Source organism: Portunus trituberculatus, chromosome 38, assembly GCF_017591435.1.
Source record: "Portunus trituberculatus isolate SZX2019 chromosome 38, ASM1759143v1, whole genome shotgun sequence".
NCBI classification, from domain to species: domain Eukaryota; kingdom Metazoa; phylum Arthropoda; class Malacostraca; order Decapoda; family Portunidae; genus Portunus; species Portunus trituberculatus.
The window spans coordinates 34,514,043-34,539,042 of record NC_059292.1 but is presented as its reverse complement, the minus strand read 5'-3'; the positions used below and the strand labels follow the sequence as shown (position 1 = coordinate 34,539,042).

The window sequence follows — 25,000 nt, the reverse complement described above, 5'->3', positions numbered from 1 at the left end:
AAGGAAGAGCAGGAATAAGAGGGAGATAGAAAATGTATAATATAGGCACTCGTGCGTATATAGACGCAGAAGTGGTAGTGTTTGCTGATCTTAACTCTTTGAGACTCGTGAATATAGAAGTGATGGCGGCGGCGGCGGTGGTGGTGGTGGTAATAGTAGAGATGGTGGTGATGTTCGTGGTAAGGATAACAAAGGAAAGGAATGTTGGATATGGTGATTCATGTGGAGTTTAGTGAGGATAACAATAGGAGTGAATGATAGAAGATTTTGTGAGTGTGAAAAGGATAGTAAGAGATAGAAGTGATGTTTGTGGTGTGAGAAGAGTGTGTGAGTGGTGAGATGAGAGTGTGTGGCTTGCTAGAGGTAGTGTTGTGTTTCCACGCTGAGTTATGAAAGGAAAGTGATGATATGAATGAGGAGGAGTATATGGAGGAAGAAGAGGAAAATGAGAACACAACCATTCCTACAATATAAGAAGAAGTAAATGAGGAAAGGAGGATAGTCACACTGAGAGGAGGGAGTGACGATTAATTGATAGAAAAATCCAGTAAATAAAAAAATCTACTGTAAAGAAGAAAAGAAAGATGAAAACGAAGAAAAATGAAATGTGTGTGTGTGTGTGTGTGTGTGTGTGTGTGTGTGTGTGTGTGTGTGTGTGTGTGTGTGTGTGTGTGTGTGTGTGTGTTGCCTACTTGCCAGCCGAGGAAAGTTATGGAGTTACTTTTTTAATTATCAAGTTGAGTCATGAAATTGTTATGGCAAATTTACAAACTTGGTTTTTTTCTTGGTTTCTCTTCCTGTTAATCTTCCTTCTTTTCTCCTCCTCCTCCTCCTCCTCCTCCTCCTCCTCCTCCTCCTCCTCCTCCTCCTCCTCCTCCTCCTCCTCCTCCTCCTCCTCCTACTACTACTACTACTACTACTACTACTACTACTACTACTACTACTACTACTACCGAATGTAATGCTCCTTTATAAGTAGAATTAGCTCCTAAACATCTATATTATGCAAAGACCTACGAAAGTTATCTTGCTATTAATTTATCCTATGTAATCTTCCTCCTCCTCCTCCTCCTCCTCCTCCTCCTCCTCCTCCTCCTCCTCCTCCTCCTCCTCCTCCTCCTCCTTCTCCTCCTGCTTCATCATCAGTGAGTAGAAAGTAGATGGATGAACTTGTTAGTCGTTTGCTGAGTCAGAATAGTGGACTGCTGACTCTCTCTCTCTCTCTCTCTCTCTCTCTCTCTCTCTCTCTCTCTCTCTCTCTCTCTCTCTCTCTCTCTCTCTCTCTCTCTCTCTCTCTCTCTCTCTCTCTCTCTCTCTCTCTCTCTCTCTCTCTCTCTCTCTCTCTCTCTCTCTCTCTCTCTCTCTCTCTCCTCCTGAGCTTAGCATTCCAATGAGTTATATTGCTGAGGTTTGTTCTCTCTCCTCTTACTTTTTTTTTCATTCCTCCTCCTCCTCCTCCTCCTCCTCCTCCTCCTCCTCCTCCTCCTCCTCCTCCTCCTCCTCCTCCTCCTACCCTATACGCTTTTCCTAACCTTCCTTCCCTAAGTCGGTAATGGTGTAGGCTTCATAGTCCTTTAAAGGGGCAATGGCTATGTGTGTGTGTGTGTGTGTGTGTGTGTGTGTGTGTGTGTGTGTGTGTGTGTGTGTGTGTGTGTGTGGTTTAGCACGAGGAGAGTCAGAAAACGTAGGAAACATTTTTATTCACAACTTCACTTAGTCTTTAGTGTGTTCATAAAATGTGTTATAACCTCCAATCTTCCTCCTCCTCCTCCTCGTCCTCCTCGTCCTCCTCCTCCTCCTCCTCCTCCTCCTCCTTATATTATTCTTCCTCATTCTCTTCGTTTTCTTGTTCCTTTTTTTTTGTCTCGTTTCTCCTCATCTCGTGTCTCTTCCTGTGATTTCCTCGTCATCATCATTATCATCATCATCATCATCATCATCATCATCATCATCAGCATCAGCATCATCATTATATCTCTTCACTCCTCTTCTCACTTAAGGATATCATAACGTAATCTGAAGTTCTCCTTAATATAAATCCTTATTCCTATTCTACTTTAATTTTTTTTTTTTTTGTATTGGTAACCTATTCACTTTTCTCTTCCTGTTTAATGATAGCCTTCCTCTTCCTCCTCCTTTTCTTTTGTTCCTTCTGCTTCTATTCTGTTTCCCTCTCCGGATCTCCTGCAGCTCCTTCCGCCTGGAGGATGACACTAAACAGCTCCTGCAGGTGTGTGAGGCAGGGATAGATTGCTTCCCTTTATTGAAAATTAAAATACTCTCACAATAGCTAATACTTGGACAGGTGATGGTGGTGGTGGTGGTGGTGGTGGTGATGGTGGTGCACGTCGCTCTCTCCTCTACAGTACTCGGTCTACTGCGGGACATTTGCTGCTCATGTCTATCTGCTTATTTACTGGTAGCTATTTTTTCTTTCATGGCACTGTTGTTCATTATAGTGACGGACCGTGATGGTGGTTGTGTGTGTGTGTGTGTGTGTGTGTGTGTGTGTGTGTGTGTGTGTGTGTGTAAAATAAAAGGTATGTATGACTATCAGGGCAAGCAAACATAGAAAATGCATCAGCCAGTCAGCCAGCCAGCCAGTCAGTCAGCCAGTCTCACTCAGTCATTGTTTGGTTTCATGCCCCGCGCATTATATAGATATTCAACAACAATAGAAACCCGGACTCTTTTGTTAACACATTTTCCTTCCTTTCCTCCAGTTGTGTACCATCCCACCAGTACCGTGACACACACACACACACACACACACACACACACACACACACACACACACACACACACACACACACACACACACACACACACACACACACACACACACACACACACACACACACACACACACATTTTTTAACCTTTTTCTCTCCCTTTTAAGCAGTTGACACCCTCCTGAACGCACTCAGTCTCTTGTCCTCATTAAACGCTTGGAGATAAGGAAGAATTGTGTGTGCCCTAATGAGGTGGCAAGATGAGAGGCTGACAAGGCGAGGAGGTGAGGTAATGAGGCAAGCAGGAGAGGTGAACAGATTGGGCAGAGAGGGAAGGGTGACACTGAGGGAGGGATGTGGATAGAGGAAAAAGAGAATATTGAAGAGAGGGAAGGTGGTATGTCTGGTATATAGAGAATGTTAGAGGAAAAGTTAAGGAAGTTAGGAGGAATTTATAAGGATGATGAGTTAGAGTGAGCTATTAGTGATGGAAAATTGATGGGGGCTATTCACGGACAGACAGACAGACAGACAGACAGACATGACTTTGCACTTTTATCATGTGGCTTGTTTATTCTGGACGAAAATATGGTTGTTGATGTCAGGTTTTATTTGATGAGCTTTCTTTTGGCTGCTAGCAATTGGGATTAAGATATTTCTCTCTCTCTCTCTCTCTCTCTCTCTCTCTCTCTCTCTCTCTCTCTCTCTCTCTCTCTCTCTCTCTCTCTCTCTCTCTAAGTTTGAGACGAGTTTGTAAGGTTGTCTGTTCCTTTGGAGATTTCTTTTACGGACCTTGAAAGTTTTATCGTACGTTGTGTGTGTGTGTGTGTGTGTGTGTGTGTGTGTGTGTGTGTGTGTGTGTGTGTGTGTGTGTGTGTGTGTGTGTGTGTGTAACAGACTTTAGCCATAAACCCTTGAAAAAATAACACACACACACACACACACACACACACACACACACACACACACACACACACACACACACACACTCTTTACTACTCACTTTTCCACTGGAAGGCTCCATGACCGGCGTAGCAGTAGCTCACTTAACTCTTGAATCGGATTACCTCGCTCTGACTCTCACGCAGGGGTGTGGACTCGGATATTCAAAAGTCCGACTCCGACTCCGGGAAATTTGAGGGTTGCGACTCCGACTCCGATTCCGACTCCGTTTTTTTTTTTTTTTTTTTTTTTACAGTACAACGATATAGTCTTTTTTTTTTTTCTTTTTTTTTACATGAGGGATGGCGGTCAAGGGAAAAGATAAAGCAAACAGCCCGCTAGTTGCCACACCCAAAAAAGACGAAAGTTAAGAGAATCAATACTTACATATTTTCGAGTCAATCCATAATAAAAGTGTACTTGACGATTATATAATTATCATGAATTAATAAAAATGATCTTTATATGTAGTGCTTGATTGGACACCCTATCCTCCACAAAGTCAATTTCTCCCAATTTGTAGGAATCTCCATCAAGTGGAATCTTTACTCGAAAATTTATCACGTAAAGGAATCGCAGTCGCTCATATTTTTACCGACTCCCACTCCGACTCCGGCCAAAAGTAGCCGACTCCTCGACTCCGACTCCGGTTCCGACTCCACACCCTGCTCTCACGCACCTTGCCTCCTATCGCCCCCTCTCACCTGGGCAGCGGGGAGGGAGGCGCGGCAAGGCGAAGAGAAGAACAAGTGGGTGATTCTTATCCCTCACTAAGTCATCCCTCTTCTAAAGTCTAGCTGAATATGGTAAAGAAAAAAAAAATAGTTATGTTAGTTGCTAAACCCCTCTTCTCTCTCTCTCTCTCTCTCTCTCTCTCTCTCTCTCTCTCTCTCTCTCTCTCTCTCTCTCTCTCTCTCTCTCTCTCTCTCTCTCTCTCTCTCTCTCTCTCTCAACTTTTCACCAATAACCCTTTTTTTTCTATATGTTGTTTTCGAAAGTTTGTTGTTGTGTGCTGGAAGGGGAAAGAAAGGTTCTGTAGCTTTGTGTGTGTGTGTTGTAGTAGTAGTAGTAGTACTAGTTGTAGTAGTAGACTCCTAGTAGTAGTAGTAGCAGGTATTAGTTCCTCATCATTCTAAAAGAGCATAAGGTTTAGGTAGAGGGAGTGGTCATGGTTTTGGTAGCCTGTCAGCCACCACTCCCCACAAGCCTACTGGTGGACAGGTGACGTGTGTTCCAATGCATCACTCCAGTTGTGGTGTCAATGTTCAGTTATTGTCATCAATTGTGTGTGTGTGTGTGTGAGAGAGAGAGAGAGAGAGAGAGAGAGAGAGAGAGAGATGAGGAGACGAAATGAGACGAGACGAGACGAGACGAGACGACACGACAGGAGTTTTATCGTGTACTACTACTACTACTACTACTACTACTACTACTACTACTACTACTACTACTACTACTACTACTACTACTACTACTACTACTACTACTACTACTACCACTACTACTACTACCACTACTACTACTACTACTACCACTCTCTCTCTCTCTCTCTCTCTCTCTCTCTCTCTCTCTCTCTCTCTCTCTCTCTCTCTCTCTCTCTCTCTCTCTCTCTCTCTCACCCTAAGCACGCCTACTTTTTTTTATTCCTAGTGACTTTTAACGTATTACTTTTGTTCTATTGTCGAACAACTGAGTATGTGTGGGAAGGAACGACAGGTGGTGGTACGGGAGCGACTACTGGCTGATAAACATACTAATGATGAGACCAAAGTAGGAAAAAAGTACAGATTAGGTTCACATGATGGGTAGGCACCTCTGATTAAGTGAAGCTTGTTCGTTATGGTGGAATAGGAGGGCTGTGTTGCGGGAGTGGAATGTGAGGTGGACCACTTATCATTAAGCTCATGTGTGTCTTGGTATTCTCCTTCCCCTGCTTCCCCTCCCATCTTCTCACACGCACATACATACACACAGACGCACACGAGGATCTGCTCCAAACTCTCTCATTAAATATTTACCGCTTACACGTGTTGCTGCCACACTCACCCACTGTTTGGCGGCAACACACACACCACAGGTTGTATTCCCGCTTGGTGGAAGTGAGTCACTCTTCATATGTGCGTGTGGCGGGCGCGAGCCACTCCACTTCCTCCTCCTCCTTCTCCTCCTCTTCCTCCCCTCAGCACTTCCCTCGTGGCCAGTGGGTAGGATAAGGGGAGCGGGAGGCAAGTTTAGGTTGCGTGAGAGGCAAGGAAAAGGGTGAGTGCGCGTGCGGGAGGCAGGTTGAGGGCGCTGGCAGAGGGAGGTGCAGAGGCGTGGTGAATGGAAGGCTTAATCACTTGGTGAACTGAAAAGTGGTACAGTGAAGTGCCGTCCGTGTGTGAGATCTTGGCGGTGACAGTGGCGGCGGTAGCGGCGGCAGCTTTCCGATCAGTGTGTGGGTCTGTGGGGGACGCAAGGGGGAGCTGCGGTGGCCGGGAGAGTGAGTGAGTGAGTGAGCGGGCGTACAGTGGCACCTGCACCCCTGATCCCAGCAGTCCGCCCCGCCGCTGCGCCCGCCCGCCCGCCGTGTGAGTGAGGCACCCGGGCTGCCGCAGTGGTAGTCTGCCGCTCGTCCCCCGCCACACGTGGTTCTCCAGTCGGCCGCCCCGACCTGGCCACACGGAGACCTGTAAACACGCCGCGACTGCCGCGTGTTTGGCCCACCCAGAGGTCTGAGGTCATCCGCTCCCGAGCTTCTTGACACAAGACAAGGCTGTGTGCATGTTAAGCCAAAGCAAACAGTGGCGAGGTGATTGTGTTGTGGTGATTGTGCCAGGGAGGACAAGGGCCTCAGGGATCTTGTGTAGCCACCCAGGATTTACCAGTAGTGCCGTGTTGCTATCACGGTGATGACGCCACGCACCACGCCTCCGAAAGTGTCTAAGGAGTGTGTGTGAGGCGCCGAGGATTGTGTGGTGAGGTATCTCGTGAAGAGTGAGGCCGCGGTGGTGATGGTGGTGGTGAGTCAGTTGGTGAGGCGTGGGGAGGGAGGTACAATGAGGAGGGCCAAGTTTGTGTTCCTCGCTGACCTTCCTCACCCCACTCCAGCACCCTCCTCCCTAGCTCCGTCCCTCCCTCCTTCCCTCGCTCTTACCGCTGTTAATCATCGCCTCTTTTATAGTTGGCCTCACAAGGTCGCCTCCAGCAGTGCGACCAACCAGTGGGCTGCATTTTTCACCCAAGCTTTTTTTCGTGGGGAGGTGGATATCTAACTTTCTCGTTTTGCTTTCTTATCTGTTGTTTTTTTCTATGTACCAAGGCGACCGTATTGTTTTGAGGGTGTATGTGTAGGGTGTGTCCTAGGGTGCGGAGGTGTGTGGGAGGAAGCCCCGTGTACATTACTTCATTACTGGTGCCATGACTCTCCACTTCTTAGGATTCGTGTCTCTCGGGAGGATGTAAACTCCCGAGGCAACACATCCCTGCGGAGCTTTTTGTGTGTGTGTGTGTATGTGTGTGTGTGTGTGTGTGTGTGTGTGTGTGTGTGTGTGTGTGTGTATGTGGGTGTGGGTGTGGGTGTGGAGGGTCGGGCACGTGTATGTGTCTGTGTGTGTGGGCGTGAGTTGGCCTGGCTGTGACCTCACCGCAGCGGTAATAGGTCAAGGCCGATGTTTTTTTTTTTTTCATTAATAGATCTCTATGCTTTATTCGGATAATAGATTCCCATAATTCTTGCGTTTTCCACTTAATTGTGTACCATTTCATATGTAATATCTTTCACTAGTGTTTGGTTTTGTGGTCAGAAAACTATTTAGGTGAAATGTGGCTGCCGCGCACGATAAAAAGTTTCATTACGTATATATACTTGCGTAGAGGTTTATTTAAAGGGGCAATAGACAACAGGTTTACACAGTAATGGTGCCGACTGTTTGATGAGCAAACACCGGAGCCGCAGCGAGAAGCAGAGGCGGCGCGGCCCTGCTGGTGCTGTGCCAGATAATGGTTGTGTATGGGGAGCGACTTGACGGAGGGAAGAAAAATGTATTTGCCTTATCATGTCTGCCGTTGTGTTTTCAAAGAGGGATGCTTAGGGGGCGGCGAAAGGCTGTCTGGTGTGTCTTCCCTCCCTTGCTCGCAGGATCATGAGGGAGCGGTTTTTTTTTTTTTTTTTTTTTCTTCTAAACAAACGGAAGTCACAGTGAATGCCAGCGGCTCAGCTTGAATCACGGCTAGGCGGCGAGGGCTGTACATGGGCAGGTTCTGATAAGGGGAGTATTTTTGAGGATCTGTTGACAAAGATTCTGTGGAGTGTGTCGGAGGTTTAATGGTTGAGGTCTGCTTTATCTGACAGGGAGACACAGGCAGGTCTTGAGAGTGGGTCTGTACACATCCACAGAGTGTTGTAAAAGGAGAACGAGATATCCTGTATGAATATTTCCTTAGAACTTGGTTGAAGTTGTGCTACGGTGCAAAAATGCTTCTTTTTCGTTTGTTTTGTCCCCGAGGTGAATTTTTCCTGTCGCTGGTGTCTTAACGTGAATTTTTCCTTGTTTTTTGGCACCTCACTGGATAGCATGGCGAGTCTCCCTCTGCCTGATTCATAATGGAGGAAATCTCGCAAATAAAGGGAGTGGCGGCGACCATTCTCCCTCCACTGACTGGCTAGGCCGCTTGAGGCACCGTGTGAGCAGCCAAGGCCCAAACGACCAGATCCAACTGAAGTCATCACGTGATAATCGTAAATGTGAACCTTCTCAGTATTCCTGGAGCATCGGACCGAATGCTACAATAAAATCCGCAGTACAATTCTTCTTTAGTTTTCGCTGTTAAAATGATGAAAGAATTGAGTCTATAAAGCTGTCTGTGTTGAGCGTGACTTCGCAGGGTTTTCTTTTTCCGGCATTTGGAAGCTTATGGCACACTTGCTGCAGCGCCACGTGTGATGCATGATGCGTACTGGTGTGATGCAATGCCTGACCTGTGTGGGATTCACCGTGACTTATTCACACACACACACACACACACACACACACACACACACACACACACACACACACACACACACACACACACACACACACACACACATACACAAACACACACACACACTCTCTCTCTCTCTCTCTCTCTCTCTCTCTCTCTCTCTCTCTCTCTCTCTCTCTCTCTCTCTCTCTCTCTCTCTCTCTCTCTCTCTCTCTCTCTCTCTCTCTCTCTCTCTCTCTCTCTCTCGTATACTCTCATTTAGTTTACCTCGCTATTTCCCGCCAACCGGAAGTAATAAGGCTGTTTCCGGACCCTCCCTTTCCCGAACTCCCACCCTGCGGTCCATCTCGGCGCCAGGGACTAGGAACTCTTGAGGACTGATTATCAATTTTCCGTCACCGCTAAGATCAATAAGCCCTCCCCAGTGCTGCTTCCTTGTCCCCTTCCCTCCCTCCCTCTGCTCCTCCTACCCCCCACCCGGCCTGTCCCGTCCCGTCATCTCCTGCGGTAAGAGGCTGCGGTAAAGAGGTTTTTGCCGCAATTTCCTGCGTCTTATCTACCTTGGTGGTGGCTGATTAGATAAAGCATTACCTCGTTAGGTGTCTTTGTGAATGGTGGTGATAGTTTCGAGTGAGCAACATCCTTGTTGGTCTCCCCGCTGACTTATTCTCGTTGCCGTAGTCACTTTCTGTACAGTGCACCTTATAAAGGGGCTCAATGTATACGTAGGTCATTGTTTGCTGCCCTCTGGTGTTGTGGTGATGATGAGAACATTGGCAATAGCAGCAATAGCAACTACAATAACACGTACTACTACTGCTTCTGCTTCTGCTTCTACTTCTACTTCTACTTCTACTTCTACTTCTACTTCTACTTCTACTACTACTACTACTACTACTACTACTACCACATAAATATTCTCTGACTTTTTCTGTGATATTTCATTCTTGTATAATCTTTCATGCAGGAATTGGCCCGTGTAAGTCTGGCAGCTTCTTGCAGCATCCCTTATTCTCTTATTTATTTATTTATGTTCAATCAACGTGCCAAAATTAGGAGGCTCGTGACAGCATCTAAAGCTTCCCTGTGAAATTAGTGTCGGTAGATGGGTCGTGTAGAATCTAACGAGGCTCATAAAGAACGCATAAAGAGGAGGTGGTGGCTCGTCTGAGGAAAGTTAAAGACACCACCAATCACCTTGATAGGACAGGCCAGCCGTCCGTCACGGGGCGCTGATGCCAGTGAGTTATGGCGCGTCTTTGTGTGGGTGGCTGTGTGAACTTTTTTTTTTTTTATCTACAGAGATGATGAAAAATTTGTAGTTTAGTATGTAAGTTGATCCCTCGGCTAGTTGATTGATTGACTTTGTTGATTAGTGTGTTACTTATTTGGTTTGTTAACAAGAAGGTTACGTAGCTAGTTCGCTAAATAGTAGAATAATTGTGGTAGCAGTAATATCAGTAGTGGTAAAAATGCTAATGACACCAAGATAAACCTAACAATTACGTGTGGGAGTGAATGAAATACTGCGCTGAGTGAGGTGGAGGAGGAGAAGGAGATGGAGCAAAGCTATTTACTCGTGCAAGCGTTAGGTGTCTTGCCTCATCTCAGCGGGAGGGCACTGGGTTCTAAGACACGCAAGACAGCTGTGGGAGTAATCTGGGCGCCGTGGATTGAACCAATTTCCCGCGGGTCCTGGCAAGGCTGCTTCTGAGGAAAATGGATTGTTTAGACTTGGGACCCTTACGATGGGCTAAATATTTGGAGCTCAGAGTGGTCTTTCCGCCTCTGTTTCTCAGCCTTCTATACAGTGCAGAGGGAATGGGGAGTGAGAGGAATGCGAAGGAGTGACTGCCAGGGATCAGGATGGTTTGCTACTCCGCTTTCATTCAGTTAAAGGAGTGGATATGAAGGCAGAAGCTGGGGCGTTATGTGTAGGAGTATGGAGAGGATACCTACACTACAATGATCGTGTAGTAGAAAGGGAAAGTAGTGACTAAATATGCAATGACTAGACTGACAAAATCAAGGAGTATGATTGACAAGTAGAGGAGTGACGAGTTAGTGTGTATGTGTGACAGTTTACTAAGATCGAGAGTGTGGAGATTGGAGAGAGAGAAAGCTAAGTAGTGACTGGATGTATGTGAGGTCCTTTACTGCGCCACATCGTTGAGTGAGGATTGGACACTCGGTATAAAGATTTCCCCTAACTGACAGATCTTTTAGCGCCAGTGAAGTGTCCATTTCACCTGAGTCTCGTGCCTAATTCATCGACGGGGGAACCTTGATCGATTGCACGTCCTGGCTGGGAGGGAAGCGGAGAGAGAGAGAGAGAGAGAGAGAGAGAGAGAGAGAGAGAGAGAGAGAGAGAGAGAGAGAGAGAGAGAGAATTAGGTGGTTTTCTGAATGGATGGATAGATGGTGAATTGGTGGGAACGGATAGATAGATTGATGGAGGATTGAACGAATAGAGGGGTGGGAACGTCGACGGATAGACGTTTGACTATTTAGATGGATGGATGAATGTTTGGATGGCTGGGAGGGTGGATAGTTAAGTGGATGTGGGGTAAAACGCGTACCCATAAGTGTTTTGGCGTCTCGTGTTGCCTGCTTGTGACAGAGTGTAGTGGAAAATATTACGATTTTCAGGAGAGTCTTCATGATTCCATTGATAGTTTAACAAGAATTCTGCATCATCAGTGGGAGAAACACGCGTGAGAAATTGATTTTTGTATATAATTCCATTGAGAGAGAGAGAGAGAGAGAGAGAGAGAGAGAGAGAGAGAGAGAGAGAGAGAGAAGAGAAAAAAAATATTGAGTTTTATTAAAGTATCGATATTTTATGGTGTCTTCCTGTACCGTTATTCTCTATTGCTGTCATTTCCACTCCTTTGGCGATAGACTGACATGTGCTTGACCTTCCGCAATGCAACTGTCACTGAAATACCACACCTTCAATTTACTGCATTCCACGGTCAGTCTCGCACACAGTATGTCCCCGGCAAGGAATGATGTATTACCTCCTTGCTGTGGCATTCCTGCGTTGGCGTGGCGGTCGGCTAGGGGCGGGCTGTGTTTGTCATGAGAAGAGAAGGTTAGTTTCGTGAAAGTGAGAAGGAAATAAGTCTTGTCGTTACGGAATATACATAATTTGGACAAGCTGAGGTGTATGTCATTATTACTATCATTTCTCATTACTACTACTAGTGTGTGTGTGTGTGTGTGTGTGTGTGTGTGTGTGTGTGTGTGTGTGTGTGTGTGTGTGTGTGTGTGTGTGTGTGTGTGTGTGTGTGTGTGTGTGTGTGTGTGTGTGTGTTGTGTGTGTCTGTGTGTGTGTGTGTGTGCTGACGCTTTTGCACACACGCACGCGCTCCCGTCCTGCTGAAGGGTCCTTGTCAGTGAGACCAATTGTTAGGGAAGGAAGGAAGGAGACGAGTAATTCCTCACTTAAAGGGAGGGAAGGTGAGGGACGAGAGAGAGAGAGAGAGAGAGAGAGAGAGAGAGAGAGAGAGAGAGAGAGAGAGAGAGAGAGAGAGAGAGAGAGAGAGAGAGAGAGAGAGAGAGAGAGAGAGAGAGAGAGAGAGAGAGAGAGAGAGAGAGAGAGAGAGAGAGAGAGGAAAATGACCCAAACCGGAAGAAAGGAAGGTTTGGTAAAGGTGACATGAAAGAGAAACAAGAAGGGGAAGGACGTGGCGGCGAGGAAATGATGGCGTTATGGAACAAAGAATTAAGGATAAGAGTGAATTTGTCAAGGCGGAACAGAAAATAATTAAGTGCTAGCTTGCTCAATTTTTACAGTTGTGTGAAGTGTCATGTTGTAGAAGTTTAATAGCTACATCCACTACAAATGTTACATTACCTTTTACATCTGTAGCATCTCTAGCTATTAAACTTCTACAGCAGAGAGAGAGAGAGAGAGAGAGAGAGAGAGAGAGAGTAGGAGAAAAGAATGGGGAACGCAAGAGGGGACTTTCGAGAACTCTCTCTCTCTCTCTCTCTCTCTCTCTCTCTCTCTCTCTCTCTCTCTCTCTCTCTCTCTCTCTCTCTCTCTCTCAGAACAATAGCTGATTTCCAGGGACATTAATTATTGACAAAAGTAAATTTACTCTTCCTGTTTAATCTCTCTTCCTCCTTCACGCCATCCTCCTCCTCCTCTTCCTTCTCCTTCTCCTTCTACTTCTACTTCTCCTTCTCCTTCTCCTCCTCCTTCTCCTTCTCCTCCTCCTTCTTCTCCTTCTCCTTCTCCTTCTCTTTCTCTTTTTTTTTCCTCCTCCTCCTTCTCCTCCTCCTCCTAGTGACTTCATTTAATTTCCTTCCTCATCCTCACTTTGTCTTCGTGCATTATCTACTGGTCCTCCTCTTCCTTCCTCCCATCTTCCTCCTCCTCCTCCTCCTCCTCCTCCTCCTCCTCCTCCTCCTCCTCCTCCTTCTTCTCCTCCTCTTTCATTGATGGCATTCAATTTCCTTCTAATCTTCTGTATAACTTTCCTTCTCAACCTCCTCCTCCTCCTCCTCCTCCTCCTCCTCCTCCTCCTCCTCCTCCTCCTCCTCCTCCTCTTCTCATCCTTCAAAAGGTCTTCCTGCCACACTTCCTTATTTATGCAATTTATCTGTCGAGAGGTGGCCGAGGTGTGCCAGCGAGTTCTCTCTCTCTTTCTTCTCCCCTCCTTCCCTCCTTCCCTTCCTTTCCTCCTCCTTCTCTCCTTCACGCTTGTTTTCCACGCTTAGAAGTCTGGAGATGTGTGTGTGTGTGTGTGTGTGTGTGTGTGTGTAAGTGTTTCTTTTTTATTGTTTGTTTATTTCAGTGATTTTTTTTCTTCTTGTCATTTTGTTCTGTATTGTTTTTCTTTTTTTTATGATTAATTTTTAAGTTTTCAATGTAGTACTTCGTGCCTTTCAGTTTTTCCTCTTCTTTATCATCTCTTCTTCTTCTTCTTCTTCTTCTTCTTCTTCTTCTCCTTCTCCTTTCACATCAGATTCTTCCTTCATTGTCTCATTTATCAGCATCTTCTGTTCACTCTCTTCCTCATCCTCTTCTTTCGCATCCGCTTTTATTTCCTCCTCCTCCTCCTCCTCCTCCTCCTCGACTTTGTTTCATCCATCCTTCATCTCATAATATTGTTGAGCTCATTATGCACGCAAACACACACACACACACACACACACACACACACACACACACACACACACACACACACACACACACACACACACACACACACACACACACACACACACACACACACACACACACACACACACGTTTCTCTTCATTTAAACTCTTTGTGTTCTTTCTCTATTCTTTTATTTACATTTTGTTTTCCAATTGAGAGCTGTGCGTTGTCAGATTCCCCTCTCTCTCTCTCTCTCTCTCTCTCTCTCTCTCTCTCTCTCTCTCTCTCTCTCTCTCTCTCTCTCTCTCTCTCTCTCTCTCTCTCTCTCTCTCTCTCTCTCTCTCTCTCTCTCTCTCTCTCTCTCTCTCTCTCTTTTTTTTTTTTTTTTTTTATTTAAACAAAACTTAATACAAAGGAACATGTACCCAAAGGCGCACTGTCGTGTGCTACCTATGTGTCTGTCTCCACTTATGTGCCATCAGTTTGACACTGTGAGTGTTCATCTCCTGGACGTGAGGCACCGCGGCCGTGAACAAGTTCCACATCCTGGAGACGCGTCCTGCGAAGGTGCGTTGATGCTGACACCCGTGGGATCGCGGCACCTCTACGGCGTCACCACCATTGAGCACCGTTCTCGTGCTCCGTGCGGTGACTCTTAGAGGATGACGCAGCCCTGCCAGATGTGGCACTCTTTGCACCTGTGCCTTATGGAACACTACGATCGCCGCCACGTCTCTGCGGTGTTCCAGTGAATCAAGGGGACGCTCAGGCTCTGGGTGAGGTGGTAGTGCAGCATCTACTAGCCGTATGGCGCGGCGTTGGATGCTGTCCAGTCTCCTTCTGTGTGTGGCGGCACAGGACATCCAGGAGAGAGCTGCGTATTCAAGGTGGGGCCGCACCTGTGCCTTGTACAGCAGCAGTCTCCCCTTCCTGTCGAGGAAACTGGCGATCCTTCTGAGAGCGGAGATCCTGTGAGAGGCTTTCTTGGCAATGGTTTTGACATGCCTGTCAAACCTCAGCCCTCGATCCACCTCCACTCCAAGTATCTTGACGTCATCTTGGAGTGGGAGAGCAACACTCTCTCTCTCTCTCTCTCTCTCTCTCTCTCTCTCTCTCTCTCTCTCTCTCTCTCTCTCTCTCTCTCTCTCTCTCTCTCTCTCTCTCTCTCTCTCTCTCTCTCTCTCTCTCTCTCTCTCTCTCTCTCTCTCTCTCTCTCTCTCTCTCTCTCTCTCTCTCTCTCTCTCTCTCTCTCTCTCTCTCTCTCGACTTCTCTTCTTCTTTCATTCTCTTTTTCTCTTCTCTTCTCTCTTTTCTTCCTTCTTCTCTTTCAATTTCTTCTCCTCCTTTCGCCTGTTTAAATGCAATATCTTTTCGTTCTTGTCTATTGCCATGCTTCTCTCTCTCTCTCTCTCTCTCTCTCTCTCTCTCTCTCTCTCTCTCTCTCTCTCTCTCTCTCTCTCTCTCTCTCTCTCTCTCTCTCTCTCTCTCTCTCTCGTCCCTTTGACTTCTCGCTTGACTTCATTTTCTTTCATTCTCTCTTTTTTTTTCTTCTCTTTTCTCTTTTTCTTCCTTCTTCTCTTTCCCACGCAATTTCTTCTCCTCCTTTCGCCTGTTTAAATGCAATATCTTTTCGTTCTTGTCTATTGCCATGCTCTCTCTCTCTCTCTCTCTCTCTCTCTCTCTCTCTCTCTCTCTCTCTCTCTCTCTCTCTCTCTCTCTCTCTCTCTCTCTCTCTCTCTCTCTCTCTCTCTCTCTCTCTCTCTCTCTCTCTCTCTCTCTCTCTTTTCCCCCTTGACTTTTGACCTTTCTGGAAAACGTCCATTCTCTTGAGGACGTTTTCGGAGATTTTCCAACTCTTAATGAAGTTGCTTATGTGTGTCTTGTCTTCTGATGCTGCTACTTGTGTGGTGGTGGTGGTGGTGGTGGTGGTGGTGTTAGGAATACTAGTAATGATGGAGGACAAACGTTATTTTATTATTATTTTTCTCATTTCCTTCATTTTATTATTCTTGTCGTTTTAATCTTCTTTTCTTTTAATTTTTCTCGTTTTTTTTATTTTTTTTATTTTGAACTTGTCGATACTACTACTACTACTACTACTACTACTACTGCTTCTGGTTTTGCTACTGCTATTGCTACTGCTACTGGTACTGCTACTGATGGTGGTGATGGTGGTGGTGGTGGTGGTGGGTGGTGCTATTAATATGATAAGGAATAACAAGTAAAATCAATAGCAGTTTATTAAAAAGGAAGAAATGTGAATGATGATGATGATGATGATGATGAGGAGGAGGAGGAGGAGGAGGAGGAGGAGAAAGAAGAGGTTTTAAGTATTTTCTTTCTCTCGTTACTTCTTCCTTCTAATTACATTATAAACCTTCTCCCTCTTTCTCGTACCCATTCCTCCCTTCCTTCTCCTCCTCCTCCTCCTCCTCCTCCTCCTCCTCCTCCTCCTTTTTTCTTCTTCCTCCCGTATCCTGGCATCATCCGGTGACCTCTCACTCTTTCTACTGGTATTAATTTCCACTTTAGGTGTGCTACAACTCCTTACACACCTGCTGAGGCGGAATTGCAGGTGTGGTGTGATTCCTGAGCTTCATTAAGGTTCTTCTTCAGTGTTCCTTCACTATTTGGTCAACCACGCCAATGTCTTTTTTTTCTTTTTCGATTTTCTGTTCGTTCGTCTTGTTTATTTCTCTCTCTCTCTCTCTCTCTCTCTCTCTCTCTCTCTCTCTCTCTCTCTCTCTCTCTCTCTCTCTCTCTCTCTCTCTCTCTCTCTCTCTCTCTCTCTCTCTCTCTCTCTCTCTCTCTCTCTCTCTCTCTGTAACAACTTTCAATATTTGAACTGCTCAGTCTCCTCCTCACTGCTCTCCTCCTCCTCCTCCTCCTCCTCCTCCTCCTCCTCCTCCTCCTCCTCCTCCTCCTCCTCCTCCTCCTCCTCCTCCTCCTCCTTTTCTTCTCTCTTTTGTCTGTGTCTACTCGTCAACTCTTCCTGGTCATTCTTTTCTTGTTAATCTCCATTTCTAAACCTTGCGAATTTTTGAATAGCTCTCTCTCTCTCTCTCTCTCTCTCTCTCTCTCTCTCTCTCTCTCTCTCTCTCTCTCTCTCTCTCTCTCTCTCTCTCTCTCTCTCTCTCTCTCTCTCTCTCTCTCTCTCTCTCTCTCTCTCTCTCTCTCTCTCTCTCTTAGTTCCTTTCATCTTTTAATTGATGGGATATTGTGTTTTTCACCCACTTTTTTCCCTGTGCCGCCCCTTACCTAGCCTACAGGTGTTCAGGGAGCGTCCTTAGTGATTACAGACTGCTGATAATGTTTGGCCTCCTCTAATTAAGAACGGAGGGACGGAGGAGAGATAGGGAGGGACAGGAAAGAGAGGACGGGGAAGATACTAAGATGAAGATGTAAGTTGTTATGGATATCTTGCTAGTGAAGAGGAAGAGGAGGTGGTGGTGGTGGTGGTGGTGGTGGGGGTGGGAGTGGAGGAGGAGGAGGAGGAGGAGGAGGAGGAGGAGGAGGAGGAGGAGGAGGAGGAGGAGGAGGAGGAGGAGGAGGAGGAGGAGGAGGGAGGAGGAGGAGGAGGAGGAGGAGGAGGAGGAGGAGGAGATTATGCTAGGAATTCTTAAGCCTGCCAACTTGATACTGTGTGTGCTCTGAATAAATCCTCCTCCTCCTCCTCCTCCTCCTCCTCCTCCTCCTCCTCCTCCTCCTCCTCCTCCTCCTCCTCCTCCTCCTCCTCCTCCTCCTCCTCCTCCTCCTCCTCCTCCTCCTCCTCCTCCTCCTCCTCCTCCTCCTCCTCCTCCTCCTCCTCCTCCTCCTCCTCCTCCTCCTCCTCCTCCTCCGCCTCCTCCTCCACCACCACCATCACCACCACTACCACTACCACGCCTAAAGGAATTAAATTTATTTTCTCTTGAGAAACGGAGAGTAAGAGGCGACCTTATCATGCTTTTCAAAATTTCTAATGGGTTTGCAAATATGAATATTCAAAAATACGTATCAGTCGACCAGTCAAATGTCACCAGAAGCAATGGTTTTAAAATTGTTGGTAAGCGCTTTGTAACAAATGAAGCCAAACACTCTTTCTTTAATCTCATAGTTAATATATGGAATGGTCTGCCATCAAATGTTGTCAACTCAGGTACTATCGAAACGTTCAAAGTTCGCCTGGATAAATACTTTGAATCTAATCCCCGGTTGTCGCTATTCATTTCCGAATAACAACTTATCGTGGTTTAAATTGCCCGTTAGTTTGAATTACTCTCACCCTCCATACATGACACAGATAGCCCGGAGTGAACGGTCACTACTTTTACTCTCGATCTGTGAAGGGCTGTGGATAGTCAAGAGCCCTGACAGTAGGTGACTATCATCGGAATTTAAGGTACCAGGGGTCACCGCTGCAGGGTAACCATACAGTGTGCGGCGCCCTTTAAAGGGAAGTGCACTTTTACAGTGGTTGTACGGAGCTGGGGCCTAATTGACTGCTACCTCTCTTGAAAGCGCCAGGCAAGGCTGCCGCACCACCTTTTTGACTCCACACTGTGTTTACATACATACTACACTACACTGCATACACGCACAGATAGCCCAGAGTGAACGGTCACTACTACTACTCTCGACCTGTGACGGGCTGTGTTTGGAGAGGGCCTTGTCAACCATTGATCATCATCGGGAACTAAGTACCAGGGATCAATGTTGCAAGGGGTTAGCAGCGTACGGCGTCCCTACAGGGAAAGTATGCTATCTCAGTGGATTGAAGGGAGCTGGGGCCTGATTGACTACTGCCTCCCTAGAAAGCGCCAGGCAAGGCTGCCGCACCACCCATTCGACATACACACTGTGCATCCACGTACACAATGCACACACAACATGACATTTACCAAGCGTTAACACTTTCCCCCACAAACACAAGTAGTCAGACGTAGATTACACATTTCACTCTCTACTAAAATTCTATGTTATTTTTTTAATATCACATGGTTTCGCCTTTTTTCCTGCCAGCCTCGGCTGGAGGGAGGGGTGGGTGGGGAGGAGCCTTCTGCTTTGCTGTCCTGTCTCTACCACTGGGAGTTAGTAGATAGTCTCCACAAACAGCCTAGTAAGGACCTAAGGGTCTGTTGCTGTTTGTCTTCCTTTGTATTTCTTTGTATTGTATTCCTTTACTGTCCTGTCTCTCTTATCTGTAGCTAGTTAGAAATAGTTACCAAACAGCCTCGAAAGGACCAAAAGGTCTGTTGCTGTTTTGGTTTCCTTTGTATTCCTCCTCCTTTTCCTCCTCCTGTTGGTCTGTTGCTGTTTGGAATTCATTTGTATTTTTTTTTGCATTCTTCTCTCTTCCTCTTCCATTAAAGCTCCAAGAAATAAAGCTTACAGACAAACACAAGAAAATCACCGCGGGAATACCTGTGAGTTTCTGTTTTAAGTTTCGTCCTCTCAAGAGCCACCTGTGTGTTTGTGGTGTCTTTGTGATGTCTTTGTGGTGTGTTAGTGTATGTTAGCACGCTCGATCATGAGCACCACCATCGCCACCACCACGAGTGTTTGCAGGGCTCTTGATAACACTGAACACTAATTACTACCCTCTTGAGGCAGTTACGCTACCCTGGTGGTGGTAGTGGTGGTGGTGGTGCAGCCTCCGCAGTCCAGCGCCACGAAACAAAAAAGAAAATGGAAACACGAGCATGGACGTCAACATAAAATATAGGAATAGATATACGAATAAAAATGTGAGGTTATATTAGATTAAGGGTAGGAACGAAAATGTGAGGTTTGAGGTAAGCATTGGGCGTTTAGGGAAGGGAAGGGATGGGAAAGGAGGGGAAAGGAAGGGAAAGGAAAAATGTGTGGACTGGACGCGGAATGATGTAGAAATTGAAGTGAGCTCTTTAAAATGAAGTGCGGAAGAGGAGGAGGAGGAGGAGGAGGAGGACGACGACGACGACAACAACGACGACGAGCGAGGCCAGCGAAGAAGGATGTGGTGTGGTGAGGTGAGAAAGAGAAAAAAAAAAGAAGAGGAGGAAGAAGAGAGTAGTGAAGGTAAATATAGGTGAACTTTATCACGGGAAGGTTAGGGAAGGTAAACAATGGCCGGGAGCCGCAACTACCACACTGGCCAACCAACTCCTCCAAACTTTACCTGGTCGTAGCCATCTCACCTTTCCCACCTGTTCCCACCACCGCTGCGACCTAAGTAAACCTATACCAGTCCTCGACCTCCCTAAAACTCTACCTCCTCTAACTTATCTTACCTGTTTCAACTGCTACTACCAATTTCTTGTCTTAGTACAGGTAAACTAATCTGAATACACCAAGATTCCTCCGTCGATGCTTTTCTTTTTCTATTTTTTCTTCTGTCTTCCGCTTTGGGATTATGTGAGAGAGAGAGGGGAGAGTGTGTGTGGGGGAGAAGCTTCTGACTAGTAGTGGTAATGTACGCACGGTGCTTACTATTTTTTTCCTACCTCAGTTCTGTTTCCCAAGTGTATTGTGGCCATTGCTTCCCACATTGCGCTCAGGATTGGCCGAGTCTTGCCACTGCAGGCTTAAACAGGAGGGAAGGAGGGCAAGAAGCACAGAAGGACAAAATGTTGGATGTATATTAGTAAATTTCTCATGGATCTTAGGCTTAAATAACTTCCCTCACCACCTTCTAGCTTCCTTCCTACCTACCTACCTAGACACACACACACACACACACACACACACACACACACACACACACACACACACACACACACACACACACACACACACACACACACACACACACACACACACACCGCTCTCCGCTACTTTCCCGTGACCCACTTTCCTTTCTATTGAACCTGCCTCGCTCCTCTCCTGTTTCTGGCCACTTGTATCTTGTAGGTGAGGCGCCCCAGGACTAGAACCAGGAGGAGGATGAGGAGGAGGAAGGAGGAAGGAGGTTAACTAAACCGATGACCCCGACAAAGAATACTAAAAAAAGCTAAAAAAAAAAAAAAAATATTGGACTGAGAAACAAGAGGCGAAGGAAAGACTCAAACACAAAACACAACACTTGATTATGCAACCTCGTAAACCAACTATGCGAAGGTCAAAGTTAGGAGATAAGGAGGGGAGGGGAGATGAGGGGTTGTCGTGGCAAGAGAATGACAGAGAGGGTGTACCATACAGTTAGCGGCGGAGAGAGAGAGAGAGAGAGAGAGAGAGAGAGAGAGAGACGAAATAGATAGGCAAGGCTCATTGTTAACTCGTAAGGAGGAAGGAATCTATAATTTTCCTTTCTCTCTCTCTCTCTCTCTCTCTCTCTCTCTCTCTCTCTCTCTCTCTCTCTTTTCTCTCTCTCTGTGGTGGTTTTGGTGAGCTGGTTATTGTAATGGTTGATTCTAAAAGTCTTCCCGTCCCGTCCCGTCCCTTCTCGTCCCTTCCCTTCCCTTCTCGTCCCTTCCTGTCCCTTCCCATTCTTTCTTGTCCCTTCCTGTTCCTTCATGTCCCTTCTTGTCCCTTCCCGTTCCTTCCCGTCCCTTCCCGTTCCTTCCTGTCCCTTCCCGTCCCTTTCTGTCCTTTCCTGTCCCTTCCCTTCTTTTCCTGTCCCTTCCCGTCCCTTCCTGTCCCTTCCCGTCCCTTCCTGTCCCTTCCTTTCCCTTCCCGTCCCTTCCTGTCCCTTCCTTTCCCTTCCTGTCCCTTCCTTTCCCTTCCCGTCCCTTCTCCTCCCGTTTATTCCATCATCCAGCCTCTTGTGTCCCTATTTATCTTCCCTTCTCCTCCTTCTGCAGCTTTCGTATATATATATATTTATGAAAGGGATGGCGATCAGTATTCATTCCTCCTCCTTCTGCTCCTCTTCCTTCTCCTCTTCCTCTTTATCATCTTCCTTTCTATTTATCTTCCCTTTTTCCTTGTTTTCGTCCTCCTCTGTCACTCATCTTCTCCCTTTAACTCCATTTTTTATTTTCTTTTTCCTTGCTCTTATTCTTTTGTCACATAACCTCACCCTTGTCATTCTCCCGTCTCTTACTCCTCCTCCTCCTCTTCTTCCTCCTCCTCCTCCTCCTTTTCCGTTTTTTCCATTTTCATAATTTGCCACACTCTCCTTCGGTCTTCCATTCCTTTGTCTTCCTTTTCTCATTTCCTGTCCCGCTTTCCTCTTCGTCTCTGTCTCTCTCCATTCCTTTTTCCCTCTCCTCTATTTTCCTCTCACATTTCTCCTCCCCCTTCCAAGGAGACAAATCTTTCTCTCCTTTCGCTTCCATTCCTTCATTAGTCCGTGTCTCGCTCCCCCTTGCTTCAACTATACCCTCTTTCCCCTCAGTTTCCCCTTGGCTTGTGTCTCTTCCACCTTCCCCCTAACGACTGGAAACACGAGTACGAATATAGTTTCCTCCCTACACCGTCGCCGTCAGGAGAAGGATCATCCAACACAGTGAAAGGGACGAGACGAGACCAATGGGAAGTGTCGCTCGGGGATCACGGCTTAATCTTTCTTTCCCTGAAGGGCTGGACGTGTGTGTGGGTGTGGGTGTGGGTGTTCAGTCCGTGGGTGGGTGTGTAGCACCTTTACCGACTGAGTCTTGTTGTCTCTTGATGGGTACTTTGGGTTCGTCCTTGTGTGTGTGTGTGAGGGAGGGTAGGAAGGGCAATTGTTTGACGTCCCCACCTGTCTCTGTTCCTCCCCAGGTTGTGTGTCTGTTTGCTCTGCTTGTTGGTTTGTTAGTATGTCTTGCCTGTCCTTCAACTCTTGTGTACCCACTTGGCCTCTTTATTCGTATCCTCTGCCCTGTGTTCGTCTTCCCTCCCTCTTCACCCTTGTCCTTATCCTCTGCGCCGCCACTGCCGCCTCGGGTCTGTCTCTCCTGGATTGACGGGAGCAGTTTTGTAATGACTGTAGAAAGACAAATGCACACGAGTATAATTTTCCTACTCTTTAGAGCCACTTAAAAACGTACGGAGACATTTGGTTGCCTCACTGTAGATATTTCCTGTGATCAAAATTTGGAAGTCTATTTTTGTACTGCAGCCTCATAAAAACTAGTCATGTAGGTTATATTTCTGCAGTAAAGTCTCTTAAACACTAGTTCTGTGGCTTAGAAAAGAAAGAATCTCTCTCTCTCTCTCTCTCTCTCTCTCTCTCTCTCTCTCTCTCTCTCTCTCTCTCTCTCTCTCTCTCTCTCTCTCTCTCTCTCTCTCTCTCTCTCTCTCTCTCTCTCTCTCTCTCTCTCTCTCTCCATTTTTTTTAACTGCTTTGAATTTAAAGAAAGAATGTTTTCATTTGTAAAGATCAAAGAGTACAAGAAAAATTTTGCTTACTGTCGTATTGTCAGGATTCGCTTTGATGGGTCTCAGTGAGTTCAGGAATGTGTAATGCGTATAGGAAGAAACAAGAATTATCGTAGTCTTCAAACACACTAAAGCGGATGTTACCTTGCGTTTTCTGGCATCGGTGCTAGATGAACAATTACCAGAGGACGCGAAGTGAGAATGTCAATAATAGGTTTTCAAAATGGTTACGAATCTGTGTATCCTAGTTCTAGTCCAGGCATGGGGAGTCAGAGGACAACTCGCTCAATTCCTTATCCTTCCTTCAGGTTGGTCGAGAACTGTGTCACAGTGGCCTTGTGTTCCCACGTAAGGGATATCGGTTAATACTCTGAAACACTTCTTGCTTCTCTTCGACAACTTTCAAAGGCTCTTCATTGAAGTTTGACGATTTTTCAGTAGTATTTCTATGATTCTAGTGACAGATTGATAAGATTTTTGCATTATAAACTGGAGATACACACAGAAGAACCTAACTAATAATTTTTGTGACACTGAAAAGTACTCGTGGTGAGAGACCAATGCATTCTGAATACGTACAGCAAACTCAGAAGCCAGTGAAACGAAGATGAGCGTTGAGGTCATGACAACTTTTTTTTTTTTTTCATAAGAAAGGCAACAAAGAACCATAAAGAACAACCTAATAGACAACAAATAAGCAAAAAAAAAAAAAAAAACCTAATTTGCATAGAATAAAGTTCCAACAGGATTATTCAAAACTTTATAACGTATTCATCTATTTTCCCCTTTTAAAAACTATGTATTGTTACTCAACAAGTTACGCAACAAGTGTGATAGGTATTCGAAGTTGAAGAGTCAACATTTTTCTTGAAGTGGTAAGCCTGCGCTGCTTTCATCCCTCGCCAGTCCATGTGGTGAAGAGGATTATCCAAAAAACTGTACCTTTGAAAATAGCGTTATTCAAATGAAGCAACAAATGTCATAGTGTCATTCGTAGTTAAAGGAGAGTTAGTATTTTTTTTTAACTGCTGAGCTTGTGTGCCTGTCATCCCCGGGGAGTCCCTGCACTGCTGGCGTGTCCATCCTCTTGATTGCCTCGCGGGAAATGTCACCTGGGCCTCGCTGCAGCACGGACAGGAAACAAGTCTTGCTGCAAGTGGAAAACGAAATTGCTCCACCTTAAACCAAATGTCGAGTTAATGGAAGGATTTGAAAGAAGGTTAGATAAGATGACACTGGTGAAGGTCTGAATGTTTCGTAGAGGGATTGCCATGGATCACTGGCTTCTTGCGGCTCTCCTTGTATCGCTGTGTTTCTAAATGTAAAGTATAGGTATGATTCTGGTAACGGTGGATGCGTCTAACTTCATGACAGGACGAATCTACTGTATAATTTAGTTGAGCCTATGTGCTGACAGTTTGTACAAAGCGTGAAGACAACTTGTGGTGCCTGATTCCTCTCCTCCTGGACACAATTATGAAAAGCTGGATAATTATGATGAGTCACATGGCTTTCGTGTCCAGATTTTAAAACTCCTTGATAGCAGCTGCTTTGCATACTGAAATAAACTTTAAAGCGTTAAAGCTGATATCTTATCGCCGGTTTATTTCACCATTATTGAATAGTTTGGATCATAAAGCGTAGTGCATGATTTTAAAACGTTTTCGTTCTTTACGAAATTTTTTTTCACACACAAAAAAAGAAATCGACACAAGATGAGTCGTATATTCCACTTCAGGCCGCATTTTTTTCCTGTTAGTGATAATAAGGTTAGCGAAACGAAGAGAGGATATTATTTTCGTCATTAAAACAAATTAATAATTAATGTATCCACATGATGAGGTGTTTATTCCACTTCACGCTGGAAAATTCTTGCGTTTATTCTTCCATAATAATGTTAGCGAGGCGAGCTAGCAAAGCGGCCCTGAGCACCACACCTCGAATGTCTAGAGGACCAGTGAGATCATTACAGAGAGTCACGGCCCC

The 25,000-nt window shown here is 45.9% G+C and overlaps 1 protein-coding gene across 15 annotated transcripts in view; it reads left to right on the top strand.

The window, feature by feature from the left end:
• The window catches only part of LOC123515235 (A-kinase anchor protein 13-like), a 567,618-nt gene that overhangs the window by 287,825 nt on the left and 254,793 nt on the right, over nt 1-25,000 (top strand). For 2 of the 15 annotated variants that reach the window (XM_045273809.1, XM_045273808.1), the window contains exon 1: nt 6,272-6,386. The exons of 11 other annotated variants lie outside the window; for them this stretch is intronic. The gene's annotated coding sequence lies outside the window, so the exon portion shown is untranslated. Of the gene's footprint in view, nt 1-6,271; nt 6,387-25,000 lie in introns of those variants that run through there. 2 more of the 15 variants (XM_045273815.1, XM_045273814.1) reach the window with 1 other exon arrangement.